General features: G+C 46.3%; 1 protein-coding gene across 1 annotated transcript in view; it reads right to left on the bottom strand.

Annotated features, from left to right (window-relative positions):
* The window catches only part of EXTL3 (exostosin like glycosyltransferase 3), a 135,767-nt gene extending 133,249 nt beyond the window's left edge, over positions 1-2,518 (bottom strand). Inside the window, exon 1 of the mRNA XM_023216820.1 lies at positions 2,500-2,518. The gene's annotated coding sequence lies outside the window, so the exon portion shown is untranslated. The remainder of the gene's footprint in view (positions 1-2,499) is intronic.
* Positions 2,519-14,141: the final 11,623 nt, after the last annotated feature.

Genomic DNA, 14,141 nt, shown 5'->3' with positions numbered 1-14,141 from the left:
TCTGAGAGATGCTTCTGTTTCATCAGTGTCTAAGAAATATGCTGGCCCCTACTTCTGAGGTCTTGATGACACAGCCTCCATTAATAGATCCTATGTGCAGTGTTTTCACCAGGAGTAAGCTAAAGCTATGAGTCCAGTCTTGCACTTAGTAGGTAAATAATCCTCAGAAAAAATGAGTAATTGATGAGTCAGTCACCTGTTTATGTTAACTCCTCTAAGTGCCAGTCTGTAACTACAGGTCAGTTTTCAAAGTTTACCTCCTTTAGAAGCAAAAACTACGCCAGTTGTGCCTTTTTGGAAGCATACGGGCATTGGAATTTTGTAAAAAACAGTGGATCATTTTTTAAATTAACCTAACATGTGTGTATTTACAGTTGATGTTGGAGACCCTTGATCTGCTTATTTTTTTAGTAAGCCCTGAATTTATATTTAAATTTCTTGATCTGAGTGTCAGTGTCTTTCCATAGGAATCACTTGAGGCTATGGGTTTACTGATGCTTGCAAACCACTGTGCAAAGTTATTGTCTGAATTTAAGATGTCTTTAAACTTATTTTTAAGCTTCAAATGGTGCCTTCTAGTTCTTATGGTGTCAGTGACTATTAATGACTAGATTTTGGTTTTATCTTTTGGGTTTACTGTCGCTCCAGGGAAGTCAAAATGGTAATCACTAACATATATTAGTTTTTTTCTTGTTTTTAATCTTTTAAAGATTTGTTTCTTTTTACTCACAAATACACAATGATTTTTATTTTTTGAGACAGGGTCTCACTCTGTCACCCAGGCTGGAGTGCAGTGGGGTGGTCTCGGTTCACTGCAACCTCTGTCTCCCAGGTTCAAGTGATCCTCCCACCTCAGCCTACCAAGTAGCTGGGACCACAGGTGCTCACTACCATGCTGGCTTTTTCATTTTTTGTAGACATGAGGCTTCTCCATGTTGCCCAGAATGGTCTTGAACTCTTGAGCTCAAGCAATCCTCCCACCTTGGCCTCCCGATGTTCTAGGATTACAGGTGTGAGCCACCACACCCGGCCTCACAATGCTTTTAAAGGAATATTAACGTGAGATGTGGAATATTGTATGTAATAGGCAATTGATAATTTTACATTTTGAAAAAGAACTGATAATTCCAGAGCAAAGTTAAGGACCAGCAGGAATTTCTGCTTAACGAAATATTTAGAATTCCAGCAACTCTGAGACTTACCTCCTTTCCCCGGGGATAGGTAAGGTGAGAACAATTTGAAAGAATTTTCTTCAGTTCTGGGGATGGGGAGAATTTTCGTATTTTTTATTATCTCAAGTCAACAGGTATGAACGTCTAGCAAAAAAGGAATCTGAGTTCACTGCTAGCATTTTAGACTTGGAATGAACAATAAATGTAATTTTAATAGTTCAACCTTCTCAGAGGCAGAAATGTTTTAAAACCAAGCTTGCCTGATTTCCCATCTGCTTCCTTTTATGATCAGCAAATCTGTTAAGGAGGATCGTGTTCACCTGATGAATATCTTTCAGTTTTCCCAATTATAACCTTTATTACTAAACCCCTAAAGGAGTTAACAAGTAAAATCAACCAATTCGTATTTATGGGAATGAAAATATAGGGTGAAGGTTTTAAATAAAAACATACCTTTAAAAACATGAATTATGCTACATGGGGGATAAGGATCAAAAGACACACGTGCTTTGTCAAACCTTGAAAAGTAAGCAAAGATGGGGTCACCTTAGACTTTCAGCCTGGAGCCTTCAGGGCAGGACATTCTTACCAAGGGGTGAGACTGAACGGATGAGCCTTGCAGGGTGACCCAGAAACAGGCTGAGGACAGACACCAACAAAATTCAGCATTCCTAGCGCCCCCTATTCCCCGGCTTCCAATCTGCCAAACTTAACTTTTGAAAAGCTCCAATTGTGGGATACCAAATTAAAGTCAGCTGTGCTGAGGGGCTCGCAGGTACAGCTGGCTTTGGGGTCCGCATTCTGTGGTGTCCTCTGTGGTAGGTATGTTTGGGGGTGCAGGGACGGGAGGGCACCCACGGCACGGGCTTACCCACGGGGACGGCGCCTCCTGACAGCGCGCGAGGCGGGAGCGTGGCAGATGCCGCTTACCCCGTACCTGAGGCAGCAGGGGTTGGGACCCCCGCCCACAGTGTGATACGGACCCCTGCTGACAGCCACACTCTCCCAGCTCTCACACATTCCCGCCTCTGCAGAAACCCAGCCCAGCCCACCCCGGAGTTCACGTCCATACTCGAGGCAGGAGGCATGCACCGCGAGCTTGCAATCGCCCGCCCCAGACCCCCAGAGCAGGCGCCCCACGTCCGGCCCGCGGGCAGGACGACCGGGCCAGACAAAGAGTTTTAAAATCGATCCCCCGGGCAAAGCCCGGGCTACGGCGAGAAGTGCGAAGCCGTCTCTAAATTTTAGCAGCTCGCCGCTTCTCCCATTAGCACGACGAAGAAAAGACTTCCCACTCCCGAAAGGGAAGATCCCGAAGAGCCCCTACCTCGCTGCAGCGCCAGGTCCCGCGGTCTCCAGCGGCTGCCACTGCGGCCGGCAACAGGGCCAGCGGCCTGGCCCCGCCCTTTCCACGGTCCCGCCCCCTGAGGCCCCGCCCCCGGCTCTCGGCAGCCCCCGCCCTGCCGGCTCCCGGTCACACCCACCGCCCCCGGGAGGCTCTCAGGCCCGCCTCTGACCGAATGCCCCGCCCACCGCCCCCTTGGCGGCTCCCGGCCCCGCCCCCTAACGTCCCGACCACCGCCTCCGCGTAGGCTCCCGGCCCTTTCCTCGGAGGACCCGCCCCCGCCGGCTCGCGGGCCCGCCTTCTCGAGGCCCGGCAGCTGGGTTCAAGAGGTAGTGCAGGCCCCAAAGCCCGGTGCATTGTGGGACGCCGCAGCCAACGCCGAGCCTGCGCTGCCTCCTGGCGGGCGCCGCTGCAACAACACCCGCACCCTGGTGCACACCGCGGAGGGCTAGGGCGCCGAGCGCCGAGGGCGCCGAGTCGCTGGGGTCCCGGTAAAGCATGACAATGGGCCGGATGCTTAGAGTGCGGGGCCACCTCCCGCTTACCGATAAAAGGAAACGCGAAAGCAGCGTTAAGAGTAGGGCAAGCTTTCGAAACTAGGGAAAATCATTACAAAGGCTCAAACGAAATGACATCAAGGGGAGGGAGAAACCTGTACGCGTCGTTTTTATTTCTGGGGAAACCACAGATCCGCTCAGTCTAGAGAAGAACGGGGTTCCATGTGACAGGGGCTAATACTGGAATCCCGAACTCTTCCCATACGTGCCCCGAGGAAAAAGTTTAAATGGAATTAAACAAATTACACAAAAATGTAGTGAAAAATGAGAACATAACAAATGACTAGTAAGTCGCTGCTTAAATAAGATATGAACATTGTCACTACGTGGAAATACTTGTCATGCGATGTTAAGTAACAAACACAAGACAGCACGTGGCCAGTGATGTCAACTGTGGCAAATCTGCGTGTCCATGAACAGAAGCAGCAGCTTCTGAGCAGCTTAAGAGTTTAATGCGTCTTAAGGTTCTTTATTTTTATTAGATCAGTTTTTAACGTTTCTGAGTGGTTGGGACTAATCCTAATTGTAGATGGCATTGCAATATTTCAGTTTTTTCTCACTGTAAGTAATAATTTTAAAAAGTGACTTAGGAAGAAAACATTCTGAGGCGTTAGGGAACCATGACAGTTTTGCTTGTCTGCAAACCCTGGTGGGGCACAAACGGAAAAGTACATTTAGCGAGGGAGCGTATTGGTTAGCTAGCGCTGCTATGAGAAAGTGCCATAAGCTTGGGGGCTAACTCAGCAGACATGTGCTGTCTCACAGTCCTGGAGGATGGAAGTCTGTGTTCAAGGTGTGGGCAGCCTTGGTTCCAGTTCTGAGGACTGTGAGGGAAGATTGTTCCAGGCCTCTCTCCTGGGTTGTAGATGGCCAGCTTCATGTACACGTGGCATTCTTCCTGTGTCCACATATCCCCCTTTTATAAGAACACCAGTCAGATTAGATTTGGGGCCCATCCTATTCCAGCATGCCCTCTTCTTAACTAATTACATCTGCAATCACCTGATTTCCAAATAAGGTCATATTCTGAGGTACTGGGGCTTAGGACTTCAGCCTGTCAGTGGGCAAGGAGGGGGACAATTCAAACACACCTAGAGATTCAAAGTGTAATCTTTGGAAAATCACACAAACTGAATGACAAAAACAGTCATAATTAACAATAATGTACATGATCTTAAATGTATCAGAAAGCCAACAGTGGGCACTGTGGCTCACATTTGAAAGCCCAGCACTTTGGGAGGCTGAGAGGGGAGGATCGCTTGAGCTCAGAAGTTAGAGACCAGCGTGGGCAAGATAACCAGACCCGGTCTCCGCAAAAATAAGAAAGTTATCCAGGCATAATGGTGCCCACCATAGCCCCAGCTATTCAGTAGGCTGAGGCAGGAGGATCACTTGAGCCTGGGAGTTCAAGGCTGCAATGAGCAATGATCACGTCACTGTACTCCAGGCTGGGTGATAGAGTGAGCCCTATCTCTTAAAAAAAATAAAAAGAAAAGCTAAACAGTTAAATACAGTCAAACCAAATTGATTACAATGTTTTTGTTTCTGTTTAACACCTTTCTGGCCTTTCGAGTTTAACTCCGAGATGTTAATGAGCTCAGACAGCCTAGAGGCCATGAAGCCTACATGGCGTATCTAACATGCCTGGACTCCGGTCCAAATGCCTGAGACGGGTGTAGGGGCAGCATCTCTTGCATTTGAACCTCAGGAACATGAGAGGACATGGGTTGGCAGTTATGGGAAACAGCATCCCCATTCTTGGATGGCACACACAATCCTTCCTGCTGAAGAACTCAGCGCTCTAGTTCAAGTTTCATAGGAGTCTGCAGAATGTGCTTGTGAACTGAGCCACCTCTATCAGTTAGCCTGACCACAGGGGTGAAATGAGAAGTTCTACAATGTCAGGGAGCACTGGCCCTGCCTCCTGAGGTGGTGGGGACTGAATGGATATCAGAGAAGTGAAGCCCTGCCTGGCACTGTGGGATCAGTTTTTTTCTTGCAGGAGTCTGTCTACAAGAACCAGAAGCCCTGTCGGCGGTGTACGGATACGGATGACAGCTGGCTCTCCAGAAATAAAAGCTCTGATGTGTGGTGTCTGCAGATGCCTGTGCTGTAATACTGCCACCCTCACTGATTTCAAGCGACCGACATGAAGTCACTGAACAAGGAGCTGGGGCCCAGGTGACTGAGTTAACAGGGTCTCAAAGTGGAGAAGCTACTGGCAGGGAGCTGTATCTGGGAGCACCATGGGGGAAAAGCAGACAGAAGCAGCAGCCCTTGGGGGTTAGGAGCAGAACCTCCACCTGGCAGCAGTGGGCAAGGGGAGCTGGGAGCCATGGGCAGTGGGTCAGTCCAGGGAGGAGCAGCAGGGGTAGGGAATGGCAGGGAGCCCCAACACACCAGGAGGAAGCGTGTTCTTTCGGAGCGTAAAAGGGGGGCAATCTGAATTTTCAGATGGGAGGAAAACACCCTTCTTTCACTTCTCCCCCAGGAGACCTTGCCAGGAAGGTAGATATTTAGGTTAGGGTGTCCAGGGCTCACACAGGTGTTTCTTTTTTTAATCACCAAGGTAATTTCTATGTGGGCTTCCTCCCCAGTTTAGCGACTTTGTATCCAGGTGAGCCTCGAGAAGGCCATATGGTCTCCTGTTAGAGCAGGGGAAGCTCGTGCTAAATCAGGTAACAGAACTGAGACACAGGTGGGTCTCCTGTGTCTCATACTGGCTCTTAGGAGCACTAGGGGCTGCTGGGGAGTGGGAGCGAGGCCAGAGCCTATTTTCTCGTGCCTGGCTGGCCCTGTGGCCTTCTCTCAGTGCTTTCAGCGCTGTTCTCAGGCCATAAATCCCCCACACTTGCTGGAGTGATCTTGCCCACAATCAAATCTGATCAGCCATAAGCTCATTCCTGCTTAGAAACCTTGCTGCGCCAGGTTCAACCTCTTTTGTGCCGGACGTGAGGCTTCTCCTGATCTGACCTCCATTCAGCTCCCCAGCTTCACTCACTGCCAGCCCCTGGTGACTTCACTGAACCCAGGTTCCCATTTCCCAGCAAGCTTTGTTTGCTTCTAATTCTAGGCCTTTGCGTTTTTCCCCCTCTGAATGTTATCTCTTTTCCATAGTTCCTTCAGTCTATTCCCATGCCAGGAATCTTGAGTCACATCTATAGTTTTACTATTATTATGATATACCTTTTTTTTTTTTTTTTAGTAGAGATGGGGTTTCACCATATTGGTCAGGCTGGTCTTGAACTCCTGACCTCAGATGACCCACCTGCTTCGGCCTCCCAAAGTACCTGGGATTACAGGTGTGAGCCATCACACCTGGCCTCACAGTCTTTTTTTTTATGGTAAAATATTTAAGATAAAGTTTGCCATTTTAGTCATTTTTAAGTATAGAGCTCAATAGCATTAACTATATTCATAATGTTAGGCAACCATCAGCACTATCCAAAACTTGTCATCACCCATAAGATAAACTCCATATCTATTAAAGCAATAATTTCCACTTCCCCCTCCCCTTAGGCCCCAGTGAGTTCGAATCTGCTTTCTGTCTCTATGAATTTCCATGTTCTAGATATTTCATATAAATGGAATCATGCAATATTTGCCCATTTGTGTCTGGCTTCTTTCATTCAGTATAATGTTTTCAAGGTTCATCCATGTTGTAGCATGTGTCAGAATTTCATTTCTTGTTTTTTTTGTTGTTGTTTTTGGTTTCAGTTTTGGGGACAGAGTCTTGCTCTGTCACCCAGTCTGGAGCGCAGTGGCACTATCTCACTGCAGCCTCCATCTCCTGGGCTTAAGTGATCCTCCCACCTCACCTCCCAAGTAGCTGGGACTACAGGCGTGTGCCATCACGCCTGGCTGATTTTTGTATTTTTTGTAGAGACAGGGTTTTGTCATGTTGCCCAGGCTGGTGTCGAACCCCTGGGCTCCACCAGCAATCCACCCACCTTGGCCTCCCAAAGTATTGGGATTACAGGTGTGAGCCACCATGCCTGGCCTGACCTTCATTTCTTTTTATGGCTGAATAGTACATATATATTGTATTATTGTATATTGTACATAAACATTCTTTTTTGTTTATTCATGTGAGGAACATTTGGATTGTTCCCACATTTTGGCTATCGTGAATAATGTTGCAGTGAACATTAGCTTACACTTCACATATGTTTTCACCTTCTCATAAGACCTTATTTCCACTGTAGACCCTAGTCATGGGCCATCCCCATGCAAAATGAGGAAGGAAGCTGCCCCATCTTCTTTCTGTGTCCTCGCCTTCCCGGCACGAGGTGTTGCTAGCAACAGGTATGACTCATTCTTCGTGGAATTTTTGGCATGAGTAGGACAGGGCAATCTTGCAGACACTCCTCAAATCATCCCACAGAGACACACCACATACTTGGCATGGCTAAAAAGCAAGTCCTACCAGGACAAATCCTCTCAAGTCTGAGACACTCTAACAGGAAGTGGGCTTCCTGGAGTCGAGTATTAGTAGGCATACTGTGTTTCCTTGATGTAGCCTTTGTGCAAAGGGTTCGAGATTGCAAAAGACGATGTGACCATAAGAAGGAAGCAAACAGGAACATTGAGAATAAGCCTGGAAGTCCGTTTTGTCTTCCCTTCAATGTTCACAGCTGGTTCCGAGACAACGTGTTGCAAGGCAGATGAAGAGGAGTCGCCAGGTGCTGCGTCACCAGCTGTTTCTTGGGAACCCTGATGCACTTCTGGCTCACTCTCCATACCCAAGTCTGTACTCAGCGCACACCTGTTAACTGAATTCACTTAGAGAGGAAAGCTCTTAAGCATTCAGGCAGTATCAGCCCTGGGCAAGAAACTTGAAGAGCACACATTTTGGCTTTTATGTCTGACTGCCTCTCTTTCTCTTTGTAGATCTTCCATCTCCCTCCTTCAGTTACTGACTCTTAATCCCTCACCCCCACCCCCATTTTCCTCCACAGAAAAGTATACCTGTTTATTGAAAGTCTCTTATATACTAATTCATACTAAGGTATAAATGACTGAAAGTAGCTTACTGTACTGCCCTTTGCAAGAATAGTTACATTTTTCACAATAATAATTTCACCAGTGATATATTTTTTCTTTTTTCTTTATTTTAAAGACAGTCAGCATCTCCCTATGTTGCCCAAGTTGGTCTCAAACTCCTGGGCTCAAGTGACCTGCCTGCCATAGCCTCCCAAACTGCTGGGATTACAGGTGTGAGCCACTGCCTGGCCCAGTGATAGATTTAATGTAATAAAATCCAAGAGTTGGAGAAAGACATACTATGCTAACACCAATCAAAAGAAAGCTGCAGGCTGGACATGGTGGCTCAAGCCTATAATCCCAGCACTTTGGGAGGCCCAGGCAGGCAGATCACTTGAGGTTAGGAGTGTGAGACCAGCCTGGCCAACATGGTAAAACCTCATCTCTACTAAAAAAAAATATATATATATATATATATATATATATATATGTGTACACAAACAAAAATTAGCTTGGCATGGTGGTGCATGCCTGTAATCCCAACTACTTGGGAGGCTGAGGCAGGAGAATTTCTTGAACCCAGGAGGCAGAGGGTGCAGTGAGCCGAGATCAAGCGACTGCACTCCAGCCTGGGCGACAGAGCAAGACTCCATCTCAAAAAAAAGAAAAAAGAAAACTGGAGTAGCTATATTAATTTCAGACATAGTAGACTTTTGAGAAAGGAAAATTATCAGGGATAAAGAGGAACATTACATAATGACAAACAGGTCAGTTCTCCAGGAAGACATCACAATACTCAATGTGTATATGCCTAACAACAGCATCCAAATAGATGAGGCAAAAACGGATAGACCTGCAGGGAGAAATATTGTAATTGGAGACTTCAGCACTCCTCTATCAGAAGTGGACAGATCCAGCAGGCAGAAAATCAGTAAAGATACAGCTGAACTCAACAGCACCATCAATCAACTGAATATAATTCACATCTACAGAATACTTTATCAAGCAACAGCAAATTACGAATTCTTCTTAAGCGCACATGGAACACTGACAAAGGTAGACCACATTCTGGATAAAATACATCTTTAGAAACGTAAAAGAGGCCGGGCGCGGTGGCTCAAGCCTGTAATCCCAGAACTTTGGGAGGCCGAGACGGGCGGATCACGAGGTCAGGAGATCGAGACCATCCTGGCGAACACGGTGAAACCCCGTCTCTACTAAAAACACAAAAAACTAGCCGGGCGAGGTGGCGGGTGCCTGTAGTCCCAGCTACTCTGGAGGCTGAGGCAGGAGAATGGCGTAAACCCGGGAGGCGGAGCTTGCAGTGAGCTGAGATCGGGCCACTGCACTCCAGCCGGGGCGACAGAGCAAGACTCCATCTCAAAAAAAAAAAAAAAAAAAGAAACGTAAAAGAATGGAACTCATTCAAAATATGCTCTCAGACCACAATGGAATTAAACTAGAAATCAATAGCAGAAAAATAGCTGGAAAATTCTCAGATATCTGGAGATTAAACAACATAATTTGGAGGACAGGGGTGGGAGGAGGGAGAGGATCAGGCAGAACAGCTAATGGATGCTGGGCTTTATACCTGGGGGATGGGATGATCTGTGCAGCAAACCACCATGGCACACGTTTACCTATGTAACAAACATGCATATCCTACACAGGTACCCCACACTTAAAAGTTGGAAATAAAACACATAATTCTAAATAATACATGGAAGAAGTCTCAAGAAAACTTTTTAAACATTTTGAAGTAAATGAAAATGAAAATATCATTTATCAAAACTTTTAGGTGCAGTGAAAGCAATGCAGAGAGATAAATTTATAGCATTGAATGGAAATATGAGAAAAGAAGAAATATCCAAAGCCAGCAACCTAAGCTTGCACCTTAGGAAAATTTAAAAAGAGCAAAATAAATACAAAGTAAACAGAAGAGCTGGGCGCCTCACACCTGTAATCCCAGCACTTTGGGAGGCCGAGGCGGGTGGATCACTTGAGTCCAAGAGTTTGAGATCAGCCTGAGCAACATGGTAAAATCCCATCTATACAAAATATACAAAAATTAGCTGGGCATGGTGGCACGTGCCTGTAGTCGCAGCTACTTGGGAGGCTGAGGAACTAGAATTGTTTGAACATTGGAGGCAGTGGTTGCAGTGCGTTGTGATTGTGCCACTGTACTCTAGCCTGGGTGGCAGAGTGAGACCCTGTCCAAAAAAAAAAAAAAAAAAAAGCAAAAGCCCCCCAAAACCCCACAAAGTAAACAGAAGAAAAGAAATAAAAATGAGGCTAGAAATCAAAGAAACTGAAAACAGGAAATCAATAGAGAAAATCAACAAAACTAAAAGCTGGTTTGTTGAAAGTATCAATACAATTGATAAATCTGACTGGGTTCGGTGACTCATGCCTGTAATCCTAGGGATCAGGAGGATGAGACAGGAAGATTGCTTGAGGCCAGGATTTTGAGACCAGCCTGGGCTCATGACGTTTCATGAGACCCTATCTCTACAAAAACATAAAATTTAGCTGGGTGTGGTAGCATGTGCCTGTAGTCCTAGCTACTCCAGAGGCTGAGGTCAGAGGATCGTTTGAGCCCAGGAGGTCAAGGCTGCAGTGAGGTATGACTGCACCAAGTGAGACCCTGTCTCTAAAAAAGAGAAAAAAAAAAAAAAAAAAAACACCTGTGACTAGACTAATAGGCTAAAAAAAAAAAAAAAAAAGAGAGAGAGAGAAACACAAATTACTATTATCAGAGATGAAAGAAGAGAGGCCATCACTACCAATCCCATGGCATTAAAAGGATAATTAAAGAATATTATGAACAACTATGCCCAGAAATTTGATAACTTAGATAAAATGGACCAATTCCTTGAACTCGCTTAAGGAGAAGTAGATAATTTGAATAGATCTATACCTATTAAAGAAACCAAATCAATATTATTAACCTCCCAAAACAGAAAGCACCAGGCCCAGATGGTTTCACTAGTGAATTCTATGAAATGGTTAAGGAAGAAATGACATAAATTCTATACAATCTCTTCCAGAAAATAGAAGCAGCAGGAGTACCTCCCATTTCATTCTATAAAAGACAGCATATGGCCAGGCACAGTGGCTAACTCCTGTAATCCCAGCACTTGGGGAAGTCGAGGTGGGTGGATCATGAGGTCAGGAGTTCGAGACCAACCTGGCCAACATGGTGAAACCCCGTCTCTACTAAAAATACAAAAATTAGCTGGGTATGGTGGCGGTTGCCTGTAATCCCAGCAACTCAGGAGGCTGAGGCAGGAGAATCGTTTGAACCCAGGAGGTGGAGGTTGCAGTGAGCCAAGATCATGCCATTGCACTCCAGCTTGGGCAACAGGGTGAGACTCCGTCTCAAACAAAGAAAAAACAAAAAAACAAAAAACAAAAAAAACAGCATACCTAATACCAAAACTAGACAAAGGCATTACGAGAAAAGAAAACATGAACATAGATGCAAAAATCCTCAACAAATTATTAGCAAATTGAATACAACAATGTTTAAAAAGAATTATAGACTGGGTGTGGTGGCTCACATGTATAATCCTAGCATTTTGGGAGGCCAAGGCAGGAGGAACATATGAGCTCACGAGTTTGAGACCAGCCTGGGCAACATAGTGAGACCCCATCTCTACAAAAAACTTAAAAATTAGCCAGGCATGGTGGTGTGTGACTGTAATCCTAGCTACTTGAGTGGCTGAGGTGGGAGGATTGCTTGAGCCTGGAAGGTTGAGGATGCAGTGAGCCATGATTGCAACACTGCACTACAGCCTGGGCAACAGAGCAAGACCTTGTCTGGGAAAAAAAAAAAAAGTCAATTTGTGTAATCTATCACATCAATAGGCTATAGAAGAAAACTCATATGATCACAGCAATAGATGTAGAAAAAGCATTTAATAAAATTCAGCACCCGTTCATGATAAGAATTCACCCTGGGGCTTTTATAAAAATTAAGAAGATAACAATAACTTTTACCTGGGTAAATTATTAGTCAAGCATACCTGGAGAGTTGACTCACTTTGCTAGAGTTTTGTTTTTTGCTTTTTTTTTTTTTTTTTTTGAGATGGAGTCTCACTCTGTCACCTAGGCTCCCAGGCTGGAGTGCAATGGCACGATCTCGGCTCGCTACAACCTCCGCCTCCCAGGTTCAAACGATTCTGTTGCCTCAGCCTCCTGAGTAGCTGGGACTACAGGCATGTGCTACCACGCCTGGCTAATTTTTGTATTTTTAATAGAGACAGGGTTTCACCATGTTGGCCAGGCTGGTCTTGAACTCCTGACCTCAGATGATCTGCCTGCCTTAGCCTTCCAAACTGCTGGGATTACAGGCGTGAGCCACCATGCCCCGCCCACCTTGCTAGAGTTTTAAGACATGTTAGAAATGTACAACCACCAAAAAGTTACCATAGGAGATTTAAACATCCAAAGAACATTTGCACTGAAGATAGATTTTGAACAAACATCATGCCACTAAGCTGTAGTGGCTCTTCCTGTCTGCCATCAGGACACTGTTCTGGATCCAGGCGGGCACACGTCAATGAAGAAAGAGCCCTTTGCTCTTTGCTGTTGGCAAAGCCTAAAGGAAATGACGGTCCTCTTGCAGGGAGCCCCGATGACGAGGTCTAGCTGGGGTGGGTGATAGCGGCCGGCTTCCCAGCCAGCAGCGAACAGACTCGGTTCTGTATTTAACCCTGTGACCCCTTTGACATTCGCCAGCAGACTTGGTCTTCAAAGCATAATGATTTAGAAAATGAGAACTATTTTCCAGAGCTAAGGAAAGGAAGGCGCTGGGGGCAAAGGGAGCAAAGTGACTGCGACAGAATCCTTTATGCTTCCAAGAGGCCTTTCACCTAGGGGCTCGCAGCAACAAATCCCTGCATTTCAGGTGCCCCAGCTGCTGAATCATCACCCCTCTTGCTGTGAAAGCGTGGAAATCATGCTCTCGCTAAAGCATTTCAGCTACTGTAAGATTCAAAGTCACTTAGAAAACTGAAACATAAACACACTCAAATGCATTCAGAATCCAGAATATTACAGCCAGATGAAACCGTTTAACAGTCAACGTGGTTTTTTTTTTTTTTTTTAGAAGCAGGGTCTTGCTCTGTCACCCAGGCTGGAATGCAGTGGCATGATCACAGCTCACTGCAGCCTTAACCTCCTGGGCTCAAGTGATCCTCCCACCTCAGCCTATCAAGGAGCTGGGACTACAGGCATGCACCACCACACCTAATTTTGTTTATTTTTTGTAGAGACGAGGTCTCACTATATTGCCCAGGCTGATCTTCAACTCCTGGGATTAACCAATTTTCCTGCTTCGGCCTCCCAGAGTGCTGTGATTATACAGGCCTGAGCCACCGCACCCATCCTAATAATGCCCCATTTAATAAATGAAGAAACCCCAGCCCAGAGGGACTAAAAATCTGGCCCAAGCACATGCAGCAAAGAGAGGTAATACAGTGGAACAGCATCAAACAGATGTGGGGGGCGCAGTGGCTGACACGTGTAATCCTAGCACTTTGGGAGGCAGAGGTGGGTGGATGACTTGAGATCAGGAATTTGAGACCAGCCTGGTCAACATGGTGAAACCCCTTCTTTGCTAAAAATACAAAAATTAGCCAGGCATGGTGGCAGGCGCCCATAATACCAGCTACTTGGGAGGCTGAGGTGGGAGAATCACTTGAACCCAGGAGGCAGAGGTTGCTGTGAGCCTAGATTGCGCCGCTGCACTCCAGCCTGGGTGACAGAGCAAGATTCCACCTCAAAAAAATAAAAAAGGCCAGGCGTGGTGGCTCACGCCTGTAATCCCAGCACTTTGGGAGGCCGAGGCAGGGCGGATCACTAGGTCAGGAGATTGACACCATCCTGGCTAACACGGTGAAACTCCATCTCTACCGAAAATACAAAAAATTAGCCAGGCGCGGTCGCGGGCGCCTATAGTCCCAGCTCCTTGGGAGGCTGAGGCAGGAGAATGGCGTGAACCTGGGAGGCAGAGCTTACAGTGAGCCAAGATCGTGCCACTGCACTCCAGCCTGGGCGACAGAGCGAGACTCCGTCTCAAGA

This window comes from Piliocolobus tephrosceles, chromosome 7 (assembly GCF_002776525.5).
Source record: "Piliocolobus tephrosceles isolate RC106 chromosome 7, ASM277652v3, whole genome shotgun sequence".
In the NCBI taxonomy this organism is placed as follows: Eukaryota; Metazoa; Chordata; class Mammalia; order Primates; family Cercopithecidae; genus Piliocolobus; species Piliocolobus tephrosceles.
The sequence above is the reverse complement of the archived record's forward strand: the minus strand, read 5'-3'. Positions and strand labels throughout refer to the sequence as shown.